The following is a 26622-nucleotide window of genomic DNA, read 5'->3' as shown; positions in this document are numbered from 1 at the left end:
GTCCTGTAAAAGAGGTGAGCATAGCGTACAGACTGTCACACACAAACCATGTGAATTTTTGAAATTCCTTTCTCTGGTTATCCAGCTTCATGAGCACACCGCTAGTTGCTCTCTACTGTGCGCAACTTTCCAGCGAACAATACTGGTTACACACTCCAGTCATGCTCCTGCCTGGAATAGACGGGAGATATTTGATCTCCTGAGCTTGTGGGGAGAAGAGGCTGTGCAGGCATTGTGCTGAACCAGCCATAGAAACATCAACATCAACAAGCAGATTGCTCAGGGAATTCAGGAAAAGGGGTACAACAGGGAACAGCAGCAGTGCCCCATGAAAGTTAAGGTACTGTGTACCCCAGAAGGCCAGGGAGTCCAACAATCAATCCAGTACCAAACCAGAGCCCTGCTGCTTTTACAAAGAGCTGCATGCCATACTTGGTGGATATCACACCATTCCACATGCCATCATGGATACCTCTGAGGAGTCCAAGTCACAGGCCTCTGCCATGAACAGCAAGGATGAGGAGTATGGGGTATAGGCAACCAGGGGATCCAGTTGTCCCAGGAGCCAGGACTGACTCCACCACAATCCAGCCAGTCCCTGCAGTTGAACACAGGTGAGGCTGATGCAGGAGAAGGAACCTTGGGTAATGTGTAAATAAATTTCCCATTACTGCAATGGTGCCACCAACTAAGCAGGGCACAACTATTGACTTTTAATTAATTTTCTCGTACAACAAGAAGTAGCGGTGCAACAAAGAGGTGAAGTTGCTATCTACTTTTGATTCCCCTCTAGGCAAGGGGGGCATGCAGAGGAGTTGTACACAGGGTTGTCCCTTGAATCCCCCTGAGATCTCAATGAAACTTCCATGGAGGTACACTGCAATCCTCCTGAAGGTTTCTAGGGATGGCAGCCATGTTTCTTTTGCCACAGAAGAATACTTTCCCACACCAGACAGCAATAACTTTGGCAGGCACCATTTTCATGAACAGGCTAGCAGCACTCAGGCTTGGGCAGCTTTGGGATGCCAGCAGCAGCTGTAGTCTCTGTGCCTTATGTTACCCTCAGGAATGAGATATTAGCTAGAATCACCACTGCCTGTGGAAAATGATGCCAATATTCAATGCCAGTGCCCTCTGCTCATAGTTTCATGCAACTGAGCAATTCCCTCCTCCTTTCTCTCATCCCTGGTGGGCCATTCAGCTCAAGCCATGGTGAGTGATTGGCACTGGGCACAAGCATTCCAAAAGTCAAGTGTCAATAAGCATGTCTTGTTAAACACTTGAGGGCAGTGGTGGGCAACCTGCAGCCCGTCAGGGTAATCTGCTGGCGGGTCGCGAGACAGTTTGCTTACATTGACCATCTACAGGCATAGCCACCCACAGCTCCCAGGGACCGCGGTTTGCTGTTCCCAGCCAATGGGAGCTGCGGGAAGCAGTGCGGGCCTCAGGGACGTACTGGCTGCTGCTTCCCGCAGTTCCCATTGGCCGGGAACGGCGAACCGCGGTCACTGGGAGCTGAGGGTGGCCGTGCCTGTGGACGGTCAATGTAAACAAACTATCTTGTGGCCCGCCAGCGGATTACATTGACGGGCTGTGTGCAGCCCATGGGCCGCAGGTTGCCCACCACTGCTTTAGGCGGAAGAGGGGAGGTGAAATTTTAGTTTCACTTTCCTTTCCTACTATCCTGACAATAGTTCCATTGTGTTTTATCCATAATTGTGTTGGCCTTGGGGGATTTGCCCTCCACACTAGAGGAGGGTCTGACCCAGATGAGTTAAAAAAAATAAAAGGACACGGGAGGACATGTTCTGTGAGATCCTGCAAGCTAGTGCTGCATCAGATCTTGAAAAAGGGCCTGCAAGGTCAATAGTGCAGTTTGTATGGAGAGGGAAAGAGCAGACAGGAGAAAGGCAGAGGAAAAGGAGCGGGATATGAATGTGGACATAATGGAGCTCCTCTGTCAGCAAATTCAGATGGTGCAGCCTCTTGTGGCCCTACAGATTCAACAATCCCATGCCCATCTCCCATTGGAATCTGTGTAAAACTGCAGCATAACGCTCCCTCCGCTCAGCATTGCACATGACCTCCAGGCCTGCACACCTATCCCTACCATGCCAAACCAGGGGAAAGCATGAACATTCACTGCTTCACCTACACTGACCCGTGAGAGCCACAGCTGATGTATGTGTAGGTATAATGGACATCAATGTTCCTTCCTTTTATTTAAGATTTCTTTTAAAGAATTAAGTTAAAACATATTTACTTTTAAGTTTCAGACTTTTTTGGAGTTGTGCCTGTAAGTGAATAAAACTTGTTTTGAAAATTATTCATCTATTAGTTTGCCAACATTTAGTGTGTAATGCCTACTGACAGTGAAAGTAGTGGTCTTGTACACACACAACCTATTGGATCAGAGCCAAACAGTGTAGTCATCATAAATGTATGGCAAGCACCCCAACATTAGTAGGTGCACTGTCAGTGATATATGCATAGATGTGCAGCAAGCACCATAATTCATAACAGGCTCCCCAAGCTGCAGTGCCAAGATTCAGCCCAGTACAACAAAGCACATTATTGCAGCTAGCTGTTAAAGTGTTCTTTCAAAGCCTCCCTTAGCTCCTTGTTGCGCTTGTCTGATAGCTCTAGTATCTGCCAGTTCAAATTCAGCAGACAGCTGCTCTACCTCCACCCCTGTGAAGCAAAGGGTGAAATCTTGCCACAAATGTTATGCAGGACACAACAGGCCACTATAACCTCTGGGGTATCTTCTGCACTGAGATCCAATCTGGTGAGCAAACAATGCCAACGCCCTCTGAGTCTACCATAAGCACATTCAACTTCATTCTGCACCTGCTCAGACTGAGCTAAATCTTTCCTTGGTGCTCTTGAGGTAGCCAGTTCACAGCTTCATAAGCTGGGGTGTAAAAGGTAGGCTGGATCCCCCAAGATGACTCTTGGCATTTAAATGGTAATCTGCCGGTTGGGAAAGAAGGTCCCCACCTGTAGCTTTCTGAACTGTCCTGTGTTCTCAAAGATGTGAGCATCATGCACCTTCCCTGATGAGCCAGCGTGGATATCAGTGAAGCATCCCCAGTGATCCACCAGCAATTGCATAAGCATGAAAAAAATAGTCCTTTCTGTTGATGTACTTTGCGGCAAGGTGCTCTGGAGCCAAAATAGGGATGTGCACGCTGTCTATTGCTCCACCATAGTTTTGGAACCCCATAGCGGCTAAGCCATCCATTGTGTCCTGCACATTGCTGAGAGTCACAGGCCTGGGTAACAGGAGATGAGTAATGGCCCTGCAAGCTTGCTTGAAAGTAGCCTCCACAGTGGATTTTCCCACGCCAAAGGGACTTCCCACTGTCTGGTAGCAATCTGGCACTGCCAGTTTCCATAGTGTGATTGCCACAGATTACACTAGGGCCTGAGTCTCATTTTGTCTGGGTGATCTTTTCTTCACTAGGAAAAAAAGTGTTTTCTTTTCTTACGTTAGGTGACATTAAGTGAAATCCTAGTGGAGATAAGGCAGTCTGTAGTTTTCATATGAGTTAGCAGGTTGAGGTAAACCTAGGCATGCTCATAGTCCTTACCTCAACCTGCTAAAGGGCCTAATGTTTACCTCAACCTGCTACCCATGTGAAAATTACAAACCCACCTTGTTTCCACTAGGATTTCACCTTGTGAAAACTGACATGAGTTAACACACCTTTTTCTTCAGTGAACGTGTACCCTGGGAGGTATATACAAAATTGTGTTGTCAACCCTGATTTCATCAGAAGTTGCACAATATTTGGTGTTTATCCTAAAGCCCTAGCTCCTGGAATCTTAGTTTTCACATTGAAAGAGTTCCTAGTCCTCATGGTAACAGGAAAAAGTTTGAAAATCTTAACCTTAAAATACCAGGAAAGCAAATAAAATAATCCCTAATTTATTATTTTCTAAAATCTGATGATTTTAGATCCAATCTCATAATTTTTTAAAGAGGGCCTGACTCCTGATTGCTGAATGCTTGATTTGGGTTGGAAGCATTGTAATAGTTACTTTGGTTTCTGCTGCAACCACTTGTAGGACTTCTATCAAAGTAGTGATCAGAGAAATAGTAGCAGGACCAGAACGGTGTCTGTTGGGAGCAGGACTGTAATAGAGTCATCAGCAGGCTAGATGGCCTAGTGGGTAGAGCACGTAGTGCCACCTCACAGCTGGAAGGTCTTTCCATCCAGTCACTCTTCTTACCAGAGGGGAGGCAAGCTGGGCATGAAGCTTATGCCCCTCTTGCAGCAGGGGTCATTGATAGGGGAACCTGGGCCCTCCCACTGCACCAACCTCCAACCCAGGACCTTAAAAGGGTCAGTGTCTGGCACCCTAGAGTGCCCTCTAAGTTACCCTACCTGGGTCACTTCGTACCATCCACTTCCTTCCACAGCTCCAAGTCCAATATAAGATAAAAAGAAAAAGAAAACTTCAGCCCCAACTGGGCTCAGCACACAGTCTTATTCCTCTCAGAGTGGCTTCTCCAGCACTCTTGTCCCACAGCTCTCCAGGTAGGTCTGTCTTCCTCCCCAGCCTTCCTCCTTCTGGGCTGAGTTGCTCCCTTTTCAACTTTTTCTCCAGTTGGAGCATGCTCTGCTGGTCTTGAGGGGTGGGAATACTTGGGCCCAGCATTGTCCTTTAACGCCTATGGCCCACTGTGGAGTTTGTACATCCCATCACAGGGACCATGCCAGCTTCCAGTGGGTTTAAGAAGGACTCTAGCATGGCTTTTCTGACTACTGTAGACCAGATTTGAGAACCTCATTATAAAATCATGTTATATACAACCTAAAGAGTCATCTATCGCTCAACAGTCTGTAGCATGTGTTGATGACTTGTACAGTCAGTTGCTTGACCACATTTTGATTCATTATCAGACATATTCAAGAAACCAAATAACCAAGATCAGTCAGGTTTATTACTAAAAACCAATAATAAAGTGCAGGAAAGTGGTTCAATGGGATACCAGTCTCCAAAAATCTGTCTCCTGCAAGTGTTGTTACATTCACCTTACACAGAAGGTGTACTACAGAATATTTAAGGATATTTTACAAGTTACACATCTCTTTACATGTCACTAAAATCTAATCCATCAGCTGGTCCCAGCTCCTGTTCTGTTTGTTTGCTTATCTTTCTTTTGGACACTAGCATTCCAGGTACTGGTCCACGAAAGCACCTCCTAGGTTTGTACCAGGGTAGAACAGTCACATATATATATATATATGTTGTCCTTTTAATTTGAGACATTCTAGTACTGGCCTGTGAGAGTAACTCCCTACCTGTTGCTATGGCAAAAAACACTCATTCTGATGCTGACAGTTTCCTATCTACTTTAGCCAAAACTTACTTCAGCTAATGCAGGCCATTATGGGATACTTAGCACAAGTAACCAGAATTTTCAAAGGCATAGGCCAATGTGGGCTATATAGAACATTATTACATGCTTAATGCATACTAATTACTATTACATGCTTAATGCATACTAAAAGGGAAGAAGGAGGATCCTGGGAACTACAGGCCAGTCAGCCTCACCTCAGTCCCTGGAAAAATCATGGAGCAGGTCCTCAAGGAATCAATCCTGAAGCACTTACACGAGAGGAAAGTGATCAGGAACAGTCAGCATGGATTCACCAAGGGAAGGTCATGCCTGACTAATCTAATCTCCTTCTATGATGAGATTACTGGTTCTGTGGATGAAGGGAAAGCAGTGGATGTATTGTTTCTTGACTTTAGCAAAGCTTTTGACAAGGTCTCCCACAGTATTCTTGTCAACAAGTTAAAGAAGTATGGGCTGGATGAATGCACTATAAGGTGGGTAGAAAGTTGGTTAGATTGTCGGGCTCAACGGGTAGTGATCAATGGCTCCATGTCTAGATGGCAGCCGGTATCAAGTGGAGTATCCCAAGGGTCGGTCCTGGGGCCGGTTTTGTTCAATATCTTCATAAATGATCTGGAGGATGGTGTGGACTGCACTCTCAGCAAATTTGCGGATGATACTAAACTAGGAGGAGTGGTAGATACGGTGGCAGGTAGGGATAGGATACAGAGGGACCTAGACAAATTGGAGGATTGGGCCAAAAGAAATCTGATGAGGTTCAACAAGGATAAGTGCAGGGTCCTGCACTTAGGACGGAAGAATCCAATGCACCGCTACAGACTAGGGACCGAATGGCTCGGCAGCAGTTCTGCGGAAAAGGACCTAGGGGTGACAGTGGACAAGAAGCTGGATATGAGTCAACAGTGTGCCCTTGTTGCCAAGAAGGCCAATGGCATTTTGGGATGTATAAGTAGGGGCATAGCCAGCAGATCGAGGGACGTGATCGTTCCCCTCTATTCGACATTGGTGAGGCCTCATCCGGAGTCCAGTTTTGAGCCCCACACTACAAGAAGGATGTGGAAAAATTGGAGAGAGTCCAGCGAAGGGCAACAAAAATGATTAGGGGTCTGGAACACATGACTTATGAGGAGAGGCTGAGGGAACTGGGATTGTTTAGTCTGCAGAAGAGAAGAATGAGGGGGGATTTGATAGCTGCTTTCAACTACCTGAGAGGTGGTTCCAAAGAGGATGGTTCTAGACTATTCTCAGTGGTAGAAGATGACAGGACAAGGAGTAATGGTCTCAAGTTGCAGTGGGGGAGGTTTAGGTTGGATATTAGAAAAAACTTTTTCACTAGGAGGGTGAATGGAATGCGTTACCTAGGGAGGTGGTAGAATCTTCTTCCTTAGAAGTTTTTAAGGTCAGGCTTGACAAAGCCCTGGCTGGGATGATTTAATTGGGGATTGGTCCTGCTTTGAGCAGGGGGTTGGACTAGATGACCTCCTGAGGTCCCTTCCAATCCTGATATTCTATGATTCTATGATTCTAATATATACAGTGCAAATATATTCCATAAACATGCACTGGTCAGCATGTGGTTTGGTTGGGGGATGGGGGGGAGTCTGTGTACACTGGTCAGGAAAAGTATGCTAGACACATGGGATCCTCATGCTTATTAGCAACAAGGGCAGTCAGGACCAAGGGTCAGAGCAGGGCAAACCTGAGTCTGGGAACAGCAGCGGAGTTCAAAGTCAGGTTCTAGGGCAGGGTTGATACCAAGGGTCACCATCCAAGGCAGATTTCAGGGTTCAGGTAGGAGGCAAAGTTGATACCAAGCCAAAAATTCAGGAGCAGGGGCTGGCTATAGGAGCTACAGAATCACTGTTGCCTAGACACTTCCTGGAATACCGATTGGGTATATATAGGGCAGGGAGCCAATTGGGAGCCATGAGGCTGCAGTCTGTCTGTCAAAACCTTGAGGTGGAACTTCCTATGGTCTGTACCCACAGTGGGTCATGGAAAGTGGAGCACAAGCTGATTACAGCTGCCATTGGGTGCCAGTTAGGGTGACCAGACAGCAAGTGTGAAAAATTGGGACGGGGGTGGGGGGTAATAGAAGCCTATATAAGAAATAGACCCAAAAATTGGGACAGTCCCTATAAAATCAGGACATCTGGTCACCCTAGTGCCAGTTTGGATCTGTCAGCTGCCTGGTAGTTTTACAGGCCTGGGTTCTAGACCCATGGGGCTTTATAATAATGTTGCTGAGATAACATGGTTCCTCCAGCATAGAGCAGCACTAAGTGAACCCTTTTTTCTCATTGGCAGTATGAATGTATGAAATGTAAGCCTGGATAATTTTAACAGAGCATAATCCATTTAGTAGGAAATTACTATAGAAATATGATACTGAACTTCAGAGTGAAAGCCAGCTGCTCCTGACAGACTAATACAGTCTCAAAGCAAGAGGCACACTGCTAGTATGAAAGACACACAGAATGTTATCTAGAAGAGAGAAAAGACCTTAGAACCAGCAAAGACATTCCTCCAAATTCTGTTGTGTTACACAGGCTGCAGTGTCACTGAGTCAGTATGAGTGGAAAAGGGCCCAGCGGTCTCCCACTACGGTAACTCTTACTGAGGAAAAAGAGGAGCCCCTATGATGACAGAAGAAATACTACTAATCATTGCTAAGCTCTTCATTGCTGGTGTCTGGTTGTTAGTTCAATCAAACAGGAAATGTTTACTGTGTTGCTTTAGATCTAAGAGGTACAGTGTAAGAGGAGGAGTTAAGTTTAATTTAGCAGGGGTAAAAGTTTGATGTGCTATGCAGGTGGGTGCATGGGCACAGTATGTACTAAAACAAAATCAGGTCATGCTGAAGAAGGTCCAGGTGGTTATGTATTATTTGGTTATTGTTATGCCTACGAAAAAGAGTAGTTTTCCTGGGCACTTTGGAATTGAAAATTCTACTATAATCAGCAGCACTTATGGAATTAATAATCATTGGTCTGGCTAATGTTTTAGAATGCTTAATCCCTTTACATCTGCAGTGGGATTCGTAGGCATGAAAGCAAGCAGCAGGGTGAATGCTTTAATCTTTTCCCTTTAATGATGCACTTGGCACAGAAGTAGTCCATTTGACCCAGAAGGATACAATTACATGAAATCTTAAAAGATGGCTTTATAAAATTGAAAAGTCTGAGTATGAACAGAAACACAGTAGGAAAGTACAGAGGATGTAGTGGGCTAAGGTTCATTACTCCTTCCCCATGCGGCTTGAGGGAAGAGTAGTGAGGTAATGTGGAATGAAGCCACCCAGGAACAAAAACAGGCTCAGATCAGCCCTATTGACCAAATAGCAGCAAGGATGCCACGATTTAAAAGTTCAAAACTCCTGAGGAATGCAGATAAACTGATCATGTCTCCAGGCAAACCTTATTAGATGTATAAACACAAAAGGAGGTCATATGTTCTAAGTGAGAAAGAAGAATCTTGCAGGCAAGGCATGAGACAAGGATTTGGAATAGAATCAAAAGGTCCCACTCCCAACTCTGCCACAGGTTTACAGGCTGTAGCCATGTAAGTGAAAGCAAGAAGTCTGGATGCCTGTAGGATAGTATGTCACTTCAGGCCAGATAGTAGGTAGTTATACCAAACTACTCTCAAAGGTTGACATGACTGCAAGTTAATTAGCATTTGTAAAGCTTTGATCTTCAGATCCAAGTTGAGAAGTAACATTATAGAAATTCTTCAGTTTCACACTCACCCAAGTTTTGTTAAATAAGTTAAATGTTAACTGAGATATAACTAAAGGTCTCTATGATATAGTTTTAGACACTTTGATCATACGTCAGAGAGCTCCAGTGACATATGAACATGCACTTGGAGGAAACATGCTGCTCTCACATATTTTAATGGAGATTTCGCCTTCCGTGTAGACTTGTTTCACTAATGTTCATCCAACAAGAATTCTGTTATTCTTAACTTTTTGCCAGTCAAAAGGTTCTTTGATCATATCCTTTTTATGAAACAAAGGCTATAGAGATTTAATCTTATTATGGACAGCAGCTGAATATATTTGCCTTGCAAGACCGACCAAAATTACTAGCATTCTCCTTACTGAAAAAAAATAGGGATAAATCTAAATTGCCTCTGTCAGTTTAATAAGGATGGCCATCAAAGAAATCAGATCACTCATGGCTTAGTTTGCCTACATCTGCACTCTGGTAGAGTATAAATTGAAAGGAGATATGCTTTTTAAATTTTTTTTGACTGTTTGAATATTTTAATGTTTATCAGAGTAAAAAAAGAGACGTGATTAAAATTAATCTTAAAATGTGGTTTGGAAAGAAGAACAATAAAGGCCTATATCCTAATCTGGTTACGGTTACAATTTTGTTTACAAATATGTGAACCTGCTCATTTTAAAAATGACTTGATGATCATGCCTCTCCCCAAACACACACAAGCATTTCATAATGAGTTGGATCAAGCAACCTCTCAGGCAGTTTCCCACCTCCCTATCTGGGAGCCCACATGGCCAGACTCTCCCCCATGCCCTCTAATTTACCATCCTCAGTTTCCCCTACGATCTTTGAAATTAATGGGAGTCTTGCTGTTGAAGTCTGTGGGCTTTGGATCAGGCCATAAACAAGAGACCAGATGGAATAGTAGAGCATCTGCCAGGTCTACAGGCTGTTGCTATGTTCAGATCTCCTGCTGTCTGGACCTCTCCCCATCATGTACTTGGAGAAGCTCTGGAATACACCTGAATACAGTCACAGTCTGAGACCCTCAGCAAACCTATGCTAACAGACCTTGTGTGTCCCACTAGTATCATCAGTGTTTGATAACAGAGGGAGTATGAAAAGGTAGATAGCCCTGGAAGTCTGTTGGTCAGAGGGAACGTCAATTGAGGAGACCCATGAAGACAGAAGTATAGTCTGGAAAGGGATATAAGAATGATTTAGAGAACAGGGAAGAAGAGAGGGAAGGATGAAACAAATCTAAAAAGGTTTGACTAAACACTTCAGCTAACAGACTCCTTTACTTTTTACCTGTTTGACTTTTATGAGGTCAGGTTATCATATGTGTTGAACAACACAGCATGGCCTTGCTGCAAACCCCATTGGAAATCAATGAGAGGCTTTCCATTGATTTCAGTGGGCTTTGGATTAGACCCCAAGTACCTTGGCATGGGATGTTTTCCAAATACGTATTACAGAAATTGAGTTTGGGAATCTTTTTTGCCCAAGTTGAGTGATAATGCATCCATTATATAGTTACTACAAAATTATGCACATTATTTTTAGAAAGATAAACTGATTCAAAAATAATAAAACCAGGGAAAACCTAGACTGAAATCAAATTGAATGTGAACTTTAAGTTTGAGAACTGTTGGAGACCCCAAATCAAAGCCTTTAAGCATGTACTTAACTTTAAGCACATCCTTAAGTGCATTACTGAATTGAGGCCGCAATAAGTTACCCTCATTTCTCCTCATGCAGAGCCACAAAATGCTGATATCAGCATCAGGATGTCTATGAGAGCTGGTCAGAAAGTGATAAGCTTTATGCAAAGTGATTCAAGAGGAAGAAAAGTAAAACAACAAAATACTTGGGGAAAAATGAAGTTTTTCCTGCAAGATGTTTTATTTTAACAATGGGGTTTTTGTCAAAGTTTTCAAGTGAAAAATTCTCTTATGTTGACATCTCAATATTCAGCTCCAAGGCATGTCTGAATTCATGGGACAACACATCTGGGAGGTATAACTCAAGGAAACCCTCAGTTGTGTAAGGTCTGAGCAGGGCAGCTGGTCCAGGCCCAGCACCAATCCCAACAGGATATCCTCACAGCGGCTTGTTAAAGTCAGAGGAAATGGAGATTATCTGGCTGGCTTGGGGCAATAGGGGAGGAGGGAAGAGAGGGAAAAGCAGTGTTTTGAGTGGTTACAGTTTGCTCTTTTAACTTGGAGCTGTTATCACCACTTTCACATACTTTATTGTATATTGCTTTCAACAGTGCTATAGATGTAAACAAGCTACCTAGTCTTCTTATCAAAATGTTCATCACTGCATTCCTTCTAAGCCCCTGCATACAGAATTCTATGTTGAGATATGGCTTTAGCAGTCTGAAGCTAAATTATTCATGTTTGTTGTAGTAATAGTCTATGAAACGTTTAAATGTATGAAACAACTCCACTTTTTCCCCTATTGTTTAGCATAGCAGCAGGGTTCATTCATTCATCCATCTGATACTCTGGGATTTGTTTTAACTTCAGACAGACAAAGAAATGACTTGCTAGTGAGTCTGCTGAGAAAGCAGCTGTCTGAGTTGTCCTGACCAAAATAAAATAAATAATTAATAATAGACTATGCAGTTGTCTGCTAAGTACTGGTTGTTCTGATTCTGCATGTTCATAGAGTCCAGTCATGGACACCAGCGTGGTGTCTAGGCACTGTGAGTTACGACTGACCAAAGACCAGTCTTCACTAGGTGCTCCCTAATCTGTCTGTTTCCCCAGTGGAGTCAATAAAGAAGAAAAGCTTTTGAACAAAGAGTTTTCCACTGGGGTTTTGAACTAAAAATAATTATCAAACTTCTCAACCAGTGCAACCCCCATGACATCAAGGTGTGGGGAGGGGTAGGCTTTTTCTGGACAGGCAGAAGAAAAATGGTAGTGACTCCTTTAGGAGTACCCTCTCCCTGCAGGGTGGAGGTTGAGATCACCAGAGCTAGTGGCCAGGTCAGTGAAGCTCAGTAAGACATTGGCCCCGGGCACCTAAGGGAAGATATATAAACCCTCTCCCCCACCAGCCTGAGCCCCATTTCACACCTAGCTAGCAGCTGCAAAGAAAGGGGGATCTGCCATGGTTACATGCAGCTGCCATCCCCCACCATGTGAGATTGGGGATCCTGGATCCCCACAAAAGCGAGGGTCCCAGTGAAGACTGGCTAGGGCTATCCCAGGATCCCCAAGGCAGCAGTGGTAGAGGAATGGGGCTGGGGCTCCTCATATCTGGTATAGCAATGAGACAACTCCCTTAACCTTTGCACAACAGGAGGGCAGTGGGATCCCAGCAATGGGGCTAGCTGCAGAGGGGTGGAGCACTGATGGCAGCCTCTCCCCTTCCCCCTTTCCCCAAATGTGCAAACAATTAAGGAAGGAATGATGATCTGTACCATCTGCGGTATGGCCAGATAGTTCCCAGAGGAGTTAAAGTTGCAGACTAATTAAGCCATCTTCATTGCAGCTTGCCTTTCATCCTGCAGATCTGGGTTAATGGAATCTTCCTCTAACAGGCAAATGCATATTGAAAACCTGATTCTACAATCTTTATTCATCCAAGTAAGTAAGTTGCTCACACCATTAGCCCTACTGGAGTCATTAGTATTTCTAGTGGCCCTGTTTTAGGAAGATATTTCAGCATATACTTAGAGTTAGGCAGATGAGTAGCCCCAATGATGTCAATTGAATTATTATTGTGCTTGAAGTTAGGCAGATGTTTAAGTACCTACTTGAATTTGGGCCTACCCACATGAGTAAGAGTGGCAGGGCTGATCCTGAAATGTGATGGACCCAACCCATTGTTACAGACTGAGTAGAAGGCATGCTTAGGGAAACTATCACAAGGAGATGTGGATACTTAGGGAAGTAGCCAGCACAAGAACCAATACACTACTGTCACGTCAAAAGTGAAATGCAAAGGGCAGGCTCCTCAGTGATGCTTCCCTTCCCCAGTGCACATCCTGCATGTGCTCACTAGGAATGGCTGAGCACATGTTCAATGGGAAAGGTGGAGGGTGAAAAGGAAAAAAAAAACATTTTGACATGACACTGGAACCAGAGTTCAGTTGTCCAGTTTATTTAAAGCAACCCATTTGCTTTGGAGCATTTTGTTCTGCTTCCCATTACTATATACAAATAATCATGTTATAATATGCCCCCCCGATAGAAAGCGACTACAGACCAAATTCTGCTTTTATTATAGCCAGTGCAAAATCATTAAAACACGTGCAACATCACTTGTGGTCAAAGATAAAGGATTTGCCTGATCCTCATGAAGGAATGGATTCTGAAGCTGAGAGGGAGACATTTGCCCAGCTGATATCACAGCTGAATGATGTGTCACATTGGTACTATGCTTTATATTCCTGATTTACCCTGAAGCAAGAACAGAGATGCTAAATCACCCTTTTTGTGAAACCTAGCCAGCAGAGACCTACAGGCCTGAGCCCATGAGGTGCCAAGCACCCACCTGGCATTAGGATAGTAACCATTTAACTGAAATGCTTACAGTTTGTCCAAATCATGATTTTAAGTACATTATGTATAGAAGTAGATGCAACTGTTCAATTAGTATGGACTTTAGTGCCTTGCAGATAATAAATATCCCTGCTGGATTTTATTTTTAGGTCCCATTGACCATAAAAACATAAGGAGGGAGAGCAGCAAGTGCCGGTTAAACAGTGAATTCTTTTGTAAGAATCCATGGGTCGAGCACTCATGTCTGTAGAGCCAGGGATACCTGATACTGCCCCAGTGGTGATGTGGGACTATGTAGAACTCTAGTCAAGGAGCACTGTAGAGATCAGGCACTGCAGGATATATGGTCCAAAGAGTCTAGAGTGACAGCATCCTGGGCCCAGCAAACTATCTAACCCTGGAAGATACCCCAGGAACTGGTCTGGGAAACCACACAGATTTTTGGTCTATTATGATTCCAGACTGCACTTGCTTCCTGATCTCTGGCCTCCTGGTTCTAGCTTGGTAACAACTTTTGATCTCCATTCTCTGACCCTGACCTGACTCTTGCTTACTGATTCCTTGCTCACTGACTACTGCCTTGTGACTGTCCTTGACTGGTGGATGCCAGCTCTGACTGCTAGACCAAACCACCTATGCCCTGGTCCCTTAATCTTTAATGAGGGGGGAAAAAAAACACACTACTGTAAAGTTGCTTTGGTGTTTGTTTCTTAAACTACTGTGTGACGTTAGCAACTCAGATTCCAATAAGATGCTACCATTTAGCATGGCGGTGCAAATCCAGCAGTTTGGTTATCAGATTCATGGAAACCTTTTATGTACTGTATTTTTAGTTTTTTTAAGTTGCTGCCCTTACGTTTCATGTTGAGTTTGAATAGGGTGACCAGATAGCAAATGTGAAAAATATGGACAGGGAGTGGAAGGTGATAGGCACCTATATAAGAAAAAGCCATGAATATCAGGACTGGCCGGTAGTAGGGTGGGGCACTCACCAGCACAGCACCTCCTGCTGGTTAGTCCAGGAATTAGCTCATCTAGCTTGGGAGTGAGCTTCTCTGGCCAGTTTCTCCCCTGCCTCTCCACCAGTTCAGGCCCTGTGTTGCTCCCAGACCACAGTGCCCCTTACCTTGGGGTGCTGCCCTACAGCAGTGTCCCCACATTCTGGGTCTCCCCTCCCAGGAGAATCCAACCCCCCCTATTCCCACCTTGCCTCAGTGACTACTGCCAGTCATCTTCTAGCCCCTTCTCTCAGCAGAAGACTGCAGTCTAGAATGGCCACTCATCACTGGCAAGGAGGTTGGACCTGCTGCCTTTTCTTGCCCTGGCTGCCTCCCTGCAGCCCTAGTACCTCCTCAGGCCTTTGACACAAGGCCTCAGCCTGGGAAGTAGCCAGGCCAGAGCTCCCCAGCTCAGCCTGCCTTTTCCTAGTATTGCTCTGTCCAAGGTATCCCTGTCTCTACCAGGCTGCTAGGAGGAAGACTGCCTTCTTTACCCCCAGGAGCCCTTCTTATACTGGCCCTGCCAGGCCCTGATTGGCTGCCTCAAGCCCACTCATGGTTGGCTCCCTGGGGCAGCCCTTTCCCAGGGCTGTTTTTAACCCCTTCCAAACCTGAGCAGGGTGACCGCCCTGCTACATGTCCCTATAAAATCAGGGCATCTGGTCAACCTCCGTTTGAATAAGTGTTTATTCTTTCAATGTATTACATTCAGTGTTTATCTTAAATAGAAGTAAACAAATAGATCACTCCAAGGGCCCCATTTGCCCAGTCATTAAATAGAGGGAGATACATCAAAATCCACTATGGAACTTTGAGTGTGCAGTAACATGGTCCACATGAATTAGTGTGTGGCAGGTTGGTGCCCTGTATATTTACACCCCAGCTTGCAGTGCACTAAGTCACCACATAAACAAGCCCTAAATTCATATGAATTGTCCCACTGAATTCAGTGAATCTGATGTGAGCAAAATTATAGCACCTGCAGGATTAGAACTAAAAGATACTAATGCTATACTTTCATTTTTGCAGTGATGCTAGGATAAGTTATTTCTAGAGTTGGAAGTCCTATTCTGGGGGTAACATTCTCTATTCAATGGGTTTTAGGTGTGTAATTCAGCATTGAGAGAAACCTATTTGGCCACCTTCCACATGCCAACGTCCTTTCCACTTTTCCACGTGGTGTACTTTTCCATTAACATTTATTAAACTCATTTCCCCTGTGAGAACTTGGTCTCCTTCTGTGATTACTTAAGTTGGGGGAGGATGAATGGTATAGGAATTATACTAGGTATAGAACAAAAAAAAGTTAGTGTGTGTTTGGTACTTCATGGAAGAGAGGTTTCTGTTCCAGAGAGCTTACAAGCCAGTGACCTTATCCAGCAAATACCCACCCATAAATAACTTTTCCCATTAACGTTAACTTTACTTTTACTTTACTTTTGTGAGTAATCACTCATCTGCTTATTTGCCAGTTTCACTCCCAAGCAATGGATATGACTAGTAAGCAGTCAGTCAGGATGGAAGGTATGAGAAAAGGCACAGATTAGATATATTTGATAATGCACTTATGAACATGCTTACCCTGAGTCTCTGTGGCTCAAAACAGTCAGTCCTCTCCTCCTTTAGGGAAGGTACCTGCAAATAGTTATGGTGCTCAACCAAATGGGTGCATGCAGACAAAGTAAAATGAGCGTGTGCACCTATATCCTTAGATGGTAGCAGTCCCATTCACAGCTCACTGACTCTCCCACCCCCAGCAATCTATTCCTATAGGGAGTAAAAACACTTAAGATGCTGTAAGTAGAAGCCATAGTAAAGTCAGAGCCCGTATGTATATTAGCAAGCGGATCAGGTCCCTGCTGCCCTTGACTATACCCAGTAATACTTCTCTTGACTACAGCCAGTAACATCCTCCATTGCTGTTTATGGCCAGCATAGCAGTATTTCTGCAATGGTTTGGATGAACTAGTATGCAATATATGTATAGTCTTAAAAAAAAAAAAAAAGACTATGAAGTAGAATATGTAGAGTTTTACCATCTAATTGTATTTGCATATAAAACTTCCTAGTGTGAAGTTGCTTGCTATGCAAGTAAAATTCCTATGCATTCTAAGGAGACTGCCACACAGTGGGCAAGATGCATGCCCTAACCATACAATCCAAGTATCTCCCTTTACTGTGGGCCACATGTCGTTGACACTGTAAAATGAGTACATCCCATGGTTTCAGTAATCCATGGTGTCAGAATCCACTTGACAGAAGTTGAAAGTCAGTCCCCCTATTAATCATCTTTCAAATCCTTTGTATACTCTATGAAGGGGACCACCTATCCTTAAGTTTTTACTCATAAAAAATTGTGTAAGGATAGTTTCAGTGTTCAATATGCAATTAGTAGGATTCATATCTATAGATAAGAACATAAGTAGCTGTTAGCCTAAAAGATTAAGGGTTATTGCCCTGAATCATGAGGGTTTATAAGCCAAACACTGGTGTTAGGAAGAAGCTTTTCCTCTGAGCTGTTTATTCCTAGTTGATTATGAGGTCTTGTTTCTTTCTCCAAATTATGTGCTTCTGATTCCTGAGAGAGACCAGATCCCCACGAGAGGGGTAATATTGTTGAACCACCTGCAGGATCATAGGCGGTGACTTAGTGGGTGCTCTGGGGCTGGAGCACCCATGGGAAAAGAATGGTGGGTGCAGTGCACCCACCGGCAGCCCCTCCTACCAGAACCTCCCCCTCTCCCCAGCACCTCCTGCCCACCAGTGGGCCCCACCAATCAGTGCCTTCCCCTCCCTCCCAGCACCTACTCCTGGCCTCAGATCAGCTGTTTCACAGCCTCAGGAGGCACTGGCAGGGGAGGAATGAGGGTGCAGCATGCTTGGGGGAGGGGGCAGAACTGGGCAGGGAAGAGGCAGGGTGGGGATGGGAAGAAGCAGGGCAGAACTGGGGGGAGCACCCCCAGGCAGATTAGAAACTTGGCACCTATGCACAGGATGATATCTGGAGTGATACCAAGGTCTGCATACCAAGTTATTAGATATTGTACTTGACCCCCTTTGAAAACAATGTACTGGGTGTAGTAATTTTGTCAGGCATTCCTGTCACAGAACAGTGAGCCCTGTCAGCTGGCACTGAGGGATTTAGGCTCAGACACTTACCTTGTAGAGGTGGAGGTGCCACTGACTCAGTTTCCCCTCTCATGATTGATTGAAGGGCTAAACTTACCCTATCCAAAAAAAACTCAACCAATTACTGGCATAAGCAAGAACCCTGCAAAACAGACACTGTACATGAACACAAGCCTTCATTCTTCAGTACAGGGCTCACACTTTACCAAATGAAAAATGTGCCTCATTCTTCTGCCTGCTTGTAGACCTCCTCCCTGGCCTTTTCACAGGTTCCTTCCCCCTCAGCTAGACACCCCATTGCAATTCCAACCACCTTCACACTGAGGAAAGGTGCATGCATCCAATGAAGTGAGCTGTAGCTCACAAAAGCTTATGCTCAAATAAATGTGTTAGTCTCTAAGGTGCCACATGTCCTCCTTTTCTTTTTGCGGATACAGACTAACACGGCTGCTACTCTGAAACCTGAGGAAAGGGAGTTTGCTCTCAGCCTAAAGGGAGCAGGACTGTAAGTAAAGCCTGCTACCATAGTTCTGATGCTTCCTGGGAACTGCAAGTCCCAGAATACCTCAGCTCTGAGCAAAGGCAGTAATATGGCCCACTCTGGAGCTGAGGCAGCATAAAAGGTCAGTAAGCCATATTACAAACCCTCTTGTTAAGATCTCTAATTTCTACTCTTACTATAGAATAATGCATCTTCCCTGCTAAAATACAACAGTGAATACTATTTTTAACTTTTATTATCCGCTAAAGGCAGAAATCCAGTTGATACTCAAAATCCCAAAAAGTGATTTGCAAAACATGCTAGCAATAAAAAACCCATAGACCCATAAACACATAACACACAAAAAACCCTTAAACACATGATTTGGCTATCAGCCCTTTTAGTTACAGAACAAAGCAAAACAAATGTAATTTAAACTGAATTACATTTTCAGATGGTTTACCAGCTTTTTCATGTATATTCATAAGATTTTTTTTTAAAGAAAGTTGAGCAATAAAAGAGGCATCAATTGACAGGCAAACAGTAGGGCAAAGTTTCATAAATAGCATGTTCTGGGTGGTAGAGATAACCAGGCGAGGCTGAGGGTGGGGAAAAAAATACACCTAGTCAGCTGATTCAGTCACTCTTTCAAAGGCACAGACATAGGCTGAAATTCTGGTTTTGGGTTACATGTACAAGAATATGTCTTCACACAAAAAATAAAAACTAGGGCAGCAAGTCTCAGCCCAGGTCAACTGATTGGGGGTGGGAGGAGTCACAGGGCTCACATTACAGGACTAAAACACAGCAGCCTGAGTGGAAATGTCTAGACTAGAGTCTGAGGGCTTGACTACATTACCCGCTGGATCAACAGGCAGCGGTCGATTTATTGCCTCTAGTCTAGATGTGATAAATCGACCGCCGAGTGCTCTCCCGTTGACTCTGGTACTCCACCAGGGCAAGAGGCACAGGCGGAGTCAACAGGGGAGCATCAGCTGTCGACTTGATGTACTTACCACAGTGTCTTCGCTGAGGTAAGTACATCGACTTCAGCTACGTTATTCACATAGCTGAAGTTGCTTAACTTAGATTGATTGCCGCCCACCCTCCAGTGTAGACCAGCTTGAGCTGTGAAACCCAGCGAGGAGGGAGGGTCTCAGAACCCAGCCTCCAACCTGAGTGGAAAGGTCTATGCTCCTACTTGGAGCTCGTGCTATGGGACTAAAGTTAGTTGACCTGGGCTCAGACTTGCTTCAGTGGGATTTTTCCCCCCAGTGTAGAAGTTCCCTGAAAAGCCACAGCCAGAAAGGGACTCATTACTGCTGCACCCCACCCCTGCCTCCCTCACTACCTGCAGGCCCTCTGTAGATTGTGTTTAATTGTAGAGCAAGAGCAGACAGTTGGCAGAGGGGTGTCTGGCTAGTGGGTCTTGCCCACATGCTTAGAGTCCAATTGCCATATTTGGGGTTGAGAAGGAATCCTCCCCTCCCCCAGTCAGATTGGCAGAGACCATGGAGGTTGGTCACCTTCCTCTGAAGCATGGGGCATGGATCACTTGTGCATTTAAACTGGTGTAAATGGTGGCATCTCTAACTTGAGTCTTTAAACTAAGATTTGTGGACTTCAAACTCAGCCAGAGTTTAGGGGGTCTATTTCAGGAGTGGGTGGGTAAGGTTCTGTGGCCTGCAAAGTGCAGGAGGTGAGACTAGAGGATCATGATAGCTCCTTCTGCTCTTAAAGTCTATGAGGTCAGAGGCAGAAAGCAAAAGGACAGATTTGAAGGAGCAGGGAGAAGATAGAGGTCACCTTTTGAAGGGACGAGGTAATTGGTTCCAACTAAAGTGCTCTCCATGAAAAAGGTATGAAATGAAGAGTGGGAGAACACGAAAAAAATAGCTTTAAGGAAAAGATTGAGCAGGCTGTAAGACCCCAGAGAGGGCAGAAAAGGAATGAGGACTCAGATGTTGGTGTGAGGGGGAGCAGCAAGGTAAAGACTACGAGATAGAATCTGATTCACAAGAGGAGAGGAAGCCAGTGAAGGGGCTAAAAGAGAGAGATGGATGTGCTTGGAATGGAAGATCATGACAATCTTAATTGCAGCATTTTCCATAGATTGGAGAAAAATAAGACAGGATTCTGTAGATAATAGGTGAATTCACTGGGAAACTGTCACAATGATAAGTTTTTCCAGGTAAAGACAGAGAAAGGGAATGAAGACATACCCCTCTGCAGGCAGGAAGACACAGAGAACTTGTGAAGTGTCAGGGTAAGGTCCCAGAGACTCCCTTCTGTAGCCTCAGCTTGTATTATGGATATGAATTATGCAATCAACTGTTGGCTGAAGCACAGAATACTGGTGAAGCAGCTCAGAGTTCACAAACATGCTATTCTTTCTCCACCGAGACTTGCTGTTCATTGCAAGCCTGAAAGCACTTGTTAAACTCATGGTTAGTGAGGTTAAAAACAGTGATTCCAACTGCTCTGGGTGTGGAAGCTAGCAGTGCTAAATAAGGTAACAGGGAGAGAAAGAGCATTGGAATGCATACATTCTGAATGCAGATGTAGGCTGGAGTTGGTCATAAACCCAGGGCGTACAGCATCAGAACTGAGAAGGGAAAAGAGGAGAAGGACTTTGTGGCTAGGATCTCAACAGTACTGTATGTAAATCCTTTTCTCCATTGCAAATGCTCAAGACTAAAAGAACATGGACTTTGGGAAGCAGGGCATTTGAGTGCTTCCCTGCTCCTGGCCCTGTTCCCTAAGCAGCACTCTTCAGCGGTAATCTGTGTGTGCCAGATTCATCAAGAGGAGAAGTGCTAAAAATAAGATTACTCAAACTTAAGAATCTCTTCCCCCCCCCCTCCCCGATTTCTCCAGCTTTGATTAGACTTTCCTAAGGGCAGTATCAGGAGCTGAAAACAGCATAGGAGGGTGAGCCACAGCACCTAGAGGCCTCTCCATTAGCAAGAGGAAATACATGAGAACCAAAAAAAAGAAAATTATCCAGCTGTAAAGAGTTTATGAAAATGAGCTAGCACCTGGAATACTTTTGTGAGAGTAAAAGATGACCCATTCATACTGTGCCATTTAAAATCTTCTAAATGATTTGGATTCTATATTTTTCTTTGCCCCAGGTCAGGGAGGTTTGACCTGAATCACTGACTAATTTTATTAGACCTAGGCAAGAAGCTGCATGGATCTTCCTCATAATCTTCCTTCAGGTCATTTGGTTTCTTTACCAGTCCTCTTTAGGATTATTTTCTGAAATGTAGCTGAATCCCAATACCAAGATATGGCCTATCAGGTGAATATGCGTAATCCTCGAGTACAGCAGGGCTTTCAGCAATGCTTGGCAGCATTTAAGGGATTTTGGTAGATTTTTTGCCTGATACAGGACAGCCCTTTTGCACTTCCTTCAGGACCTGCTGTGATGGAGCAGCCTGGTCATCAGTCACTGAGCAAGACCCCACAAAGGATATTTAATTCTGGCACACAAGTAGATTACAGGTCTCCTGCAGAGTAAAATCCTGAAAACTGCAAACCTTGCTATTCTAAAAAACTGATGTATTATATTTGAAACCTGACAGGTTTTTGCCTCTGTCTTCATGAACAAGGTCAGCTCCCAGACTACTGCACAGGGCAGCACAGCATGGAGAGGAAGTGACCAGCCCTCTGTGGAGAAAAGTAGTTCGAGACTATTTAGAAAAGCTGGACAAGCACAAGTCCACGGGGCCAGATGCGCTGCATCCAAGAGTGCTAAAGGAGTTGGCAGATGTGATTGCAGAGCCATGGGCCATTATCTTTGAAAACTCATGGCGATCAGGGGAAGTCCCGGACGACTGGAAAAAGGCTAATGTAGTGCCCATCTTTAAAAAAGGGAAGGAGGATCCTGGGAACTACAGGCCAGTCAGCCTCACCTCAGTCCCTGGAAAAATCATGGAGCAGGTCCTCAAGGAATCAATTCTGAAGCACTTAGAGGAGAGGAAAGTGATCATGAACAGTCAGCATGAATTCACCAAGGGCAAGTCATGCCTGACTAATCTAATTGCCTTCTATGAAGAGATAACTGGCTCTGTGGATGAGGGGAAAGCAGTGGACGTGTTGTTCCTTGACTTTAGCAAAGCTTTTGACACGGTCTCCCACAGTATTCTTGCCAGCAAGTTAAAGTAGTATGGGCTGGATGAATGGACTATAAGGTGGAAAGAAAGTTGGCTAGATTGTCGGGCTCAACGGGTAGTGATCAATGGTTCCATGTCTAGTTGGCAACCGGTATCAAGTGGAGTGCCCCAAGGGTCGGTCCTGGGGCTGGTTTTGTTCAATATCTTCATAAATGATCTGGAGGATGGTGTGGATTGCACCCTCAGCAAGTTTGCAGATGACACTAAACTGGGAGGAGAAGTAGATACGCTGGAGGGTAGGGATAGGATACAGAGGGACCTAGACAAATTAGAGGATTGGGACAAAAGAAATCTGATGAGGTTCAACAAGGACAAGTGCAGAGTCCTGCACTTAGGACGGAAGAATCCCATGCACCGCTACAGACTAGGGACCGAATGGCTTGGCAGCAGTTCTGCGGAAAAGGACCAAGGGGTTACAGTGGATGAGAAGCTGGATATGAGTCACTGTGCCCTTGTTGCCAAGAAGGCCACTGGCATTTTGGGCTGTATAAGTAGGGGCATTGCCAGCAGATTGAGGGACGTGATTGTTCCCCTCTATTCGACATTGGTGAGGCCTCATCTGGAGTACTGTGTCCAGTTTTGGGCCCCACACTACAAGAAGGATGGGGAAAAATTGGAAAGAGTCCAGCGAACGGCAACAAAAATGATTAGGGAACACATGACTTATGAGGAGAGGCTGAGGGAACTGGGATGATTTAGTTGGGGATTGGTCCTGCTTTGAGCAGGGGGTTGGACTAGATGACCTCCTGAGGTCCCTTCCAACCCTGATGTTCTATGATAGTAATGAATGACACCTGCTTCCACATAATGGAGGCTAAGTATTCAACAAACAAAAATGGACTGTCATTCCCTTTGCAGCTCCCCCACTTAACACAGGCCTGGGAATGGGAACCTATGAAATCCAGGTTCCCTATTGCTACAGCAAAATTCTTTAATTATATCAGAGAATAACTATTTCAGGGTCTCAGTTAACTAAGCTCAATTTATATCTGACCTTTTTAACAGCTGAAGGTAGCACATTGAGTAAAGAGCCCCAAACCAAAGGCAGATCCGTTTCTTAATTTTTCTCCCCTTAAAAACCATCCCTAAGACATTCTGTGAAAGTTAATAGCCAACTCTGAAGAAGCTGCCACCCTAAGACATTATTGAGTTCTTCCCAGTTAAAGGCCACACACTTCACAGAAGTTGCCAGGCATTAAAAGAGACCATTATAGAATGGAAGCAAATCTAGACTCCGTAACTGACCAGCTGTCAACAAAAATAGGTCAGAGTCAATGCCCAATCCCCGCAGCACGAAGGAAGAGAGAAAAAGCAAAGGACTTCTAGGCTAGCAAGGAAACAGCATACAGAAACTATTCAACAGACTGGAGGGAAAGGCCACCATCCTGCTGACTAAATCAATGAGGTCCTGGCCACCCTCATGTACTAGCACAAACAGCAAAGCAGGGGACAACCAGTAGTATCTGTTTAAAAGAAATAGTTAATATTCCTCTGAATCTGGCCCAAAAGGCCCAGGGGAGTATCCAGACACTAGCCAGTGCCACAACCCTGAGGACACAAGATTGTCAGCAATCAAAACCCATCTCTGAAAGATTCTAGAAAGGAGCCAGTGCCACTTCTGCAGGCAGCCTTACACCTTCTCAGCCACCTCCCAGTTCCTTAGAATATACTGTTCCGATTCAAAAAAGTTCCCTGTCACAGGGTACATCAACCACCACTGGTCTGGCACCTCCTCCTGGTCACTCAGAGGATTAGCTCAAGGGCAACACCCCACCCATCCACAGTTTGCACACCATCACTGTCTCTGCCTCTTGCAGCCTCAGGAACCACAATGTCCTCTTCATTGCTGGGCCCTCTGGCCATGTCACCATCCATGTTTCCCCTTCCAGGGGTCAGTATCGCAGCCCAATAAACATGGCACTTCCCCAGTGGAGAGTGAGGGGGACCTGGGCCTGCTCACTACCCCAGGTCCTGATCCAGGGACCCTGTCAATGGCAGCCTCATAATGCTCTCCTTGGAACTGCCCACCACTTTTCCCTGGGCCTCTTTCCCTGCACCTACTTTGCCCTTACCAGAGGGCCTTCAAGCACTGCACTGCACTGTCCATGGTGCTAGTGCTCATTCCACCTGCTGGGAGCCAGCCTTCACTCCCTGGGCTCCCGGCTGCTACTAAGCCTACTCAGCTCTGCACCTCCTCTTATCTGAGCCTGCCGGGCCTTCATTGGTGGCTCCCTGCAACTCCTCCCTGATAGGCTGTGTGAGGTCCAGCCACTCTGGGCTGCCAGAAAGGACTCCCCTCCACTGCTCCCTGCTAAGGTTAACCCTTCCTACACCTGTGTGGGGCCAACATCTCATCACAACCCCCAACACTTTAATCCCAGAGGTGCCCTATAGCAATTGTTGGGGCAACAAAGGGAGGGACCCCTACACTGCCAAGAGCCCAATAAGATCAAATTGTTCTTAGCCCAGTAAATGGGGGCAGAAGATGCCCTATGCATACATAAGCACAGAGTGCCTGCATGTCACCATCAGATGTGATAAAAAACTGATTTCAGCTTAGACTGACAAATGAACTGGGAAAACATCCAATACCCTTATACAGAAAGCCAGACAGCTTCAGAGAAGGTGCAGGAATGGCTCCAAACTAAGAGCCTACAGCTTCCCAGACAGAGGATGCCCCTGACAAATGCCTCTGCAAACTGGAAAGCAATGGCTAAGACCCCTGATTATCTTTAGGACACCAAAAACACTGGCCCAATACCAAAACCTTCCAACTTCTTTAAAAGATAACCATGGTTAACGCTATCAAAGGCCTTCTCCTGGTCCATTGAAACAAACTGCACACCCAGATTACAAAGTTTGCTAACAGTAAAAACATCATGAATTAAAAACAGATCAAAAACAGAGCAGTTAGGAATAAAATATGTTTGATCTGGGTGTATCAAACAGTCCGTCAGTCAATTGGCTAAGGCAGTGGATAAAGTCTTATAATCAGAACAGAGAAGAGAAATAGGTCTCAAGTTATGCAAGTCACAGAGGTTCCCTTTGTTGTACAGGGTGATCGCAGCCCTGCAGTAATTGAAGGGCAGAGCCTTCTCCTGGATACACTCCAGCACCCCTAGCAAAAAAGTCAGGACTGATCAGACGCCAGAAATGCTTGTAGAATTCAGGTGGCAGCCCATCACTCACTGGGGCCTGGCCTGTAGAGAGCTTCTGGACTGCATCAGAGAGCTCCCACAGCGACACCTCTGTTCCTCACCAGTCAGATGGGTAACCCCTGGTACAGAGCCTCCATTGCCAGCACAACACAGGCATCCGGCGAGTACAGAATATTGTAAAAGAAACAGCTGCTTTCCAGATCTCAGCAGCATCAGCCTCAGACACCATCCGGCAGCTGGAGACTAAAAATCTGCTGACAGTCTGTGTACCTTCTCCATCCCAGAAAAAAAAACCTTGTGGGAGTGTCAGTTCCAGAAAGCTGAATAAAATGGGCCTAAACCAGGGCTCCTTGCACATTCTCTTCCAACAAGCACCTCAGTTAAGGTTTGGTGAATCTGCACTGGGTTTCCCACATCAAGGTTGCCACAGAGACTCAAGATGTCTTGTTCCAGGGCACTCATAGCCTGATGCAAGGACCACGTGGCAGCCTGGGTATACTACTGGCAGAACAGGTAGATCTGGACCTTTTCAACATCCCATCACTTTCTCAGGGACTCATGCAGCAGCTAGTGCTACCGCCAAAGCTCCCAAAACACAGCAAATATCTGGGTGAAATTCAAGTCCTGTAATAATCTGGTTTTTAAATGGCAGTGGGAAATACAGGCAGGAAGAGGGAGACACACTGACAAACAATGTTGATCAGACAAGCGAGTAGGAGACATGGAAGACCAAACAAATATATTCACACTGGCCTTCATGGTATAAAAGTGATCCTGTCTAGCCCCTGAGGCCTGGTTGGGAGTAGCTTTCAGCCAAAAGTACTGCCTAACAGTTTGAAGGTTCTTTCACCCCACATCAACTAGCTCAAAGGTTTGCAGATGATACAGTTCCTTGTCTGAGTATATGGCTCCTAATGATTCCTGTCTAAAACAATCTACAGTTCAATAGAAATTCCCTCCCAGGACAATAATAGTATCAGGGCCACATCCAAGCACAGCATGTGCAAGTGTCTGCAGAAAAGAGACATGATCTCACCCCAGAGTAGTAGCATTCACAGT

The sequence above is a fragment of the Chelonia mydas genome, chromosome 6 (genome assembly GCF_015237465.2).
Source record: "Chelonia mydas isolate rCheMyd1 chromosome 6, rCheMyd1.pri.v2, whole genome shotgun sequence".
Lineage (NCBI taxonomy): Eukaryota > Metazoa > Chordata > Testudines > Cheloniidae > Chelonia > Chelonia mydas.
The sequence above is the reverse complement of the archived record's forward strand: the minus strand, read 5'-3'. Positions refer to the sequence as shown.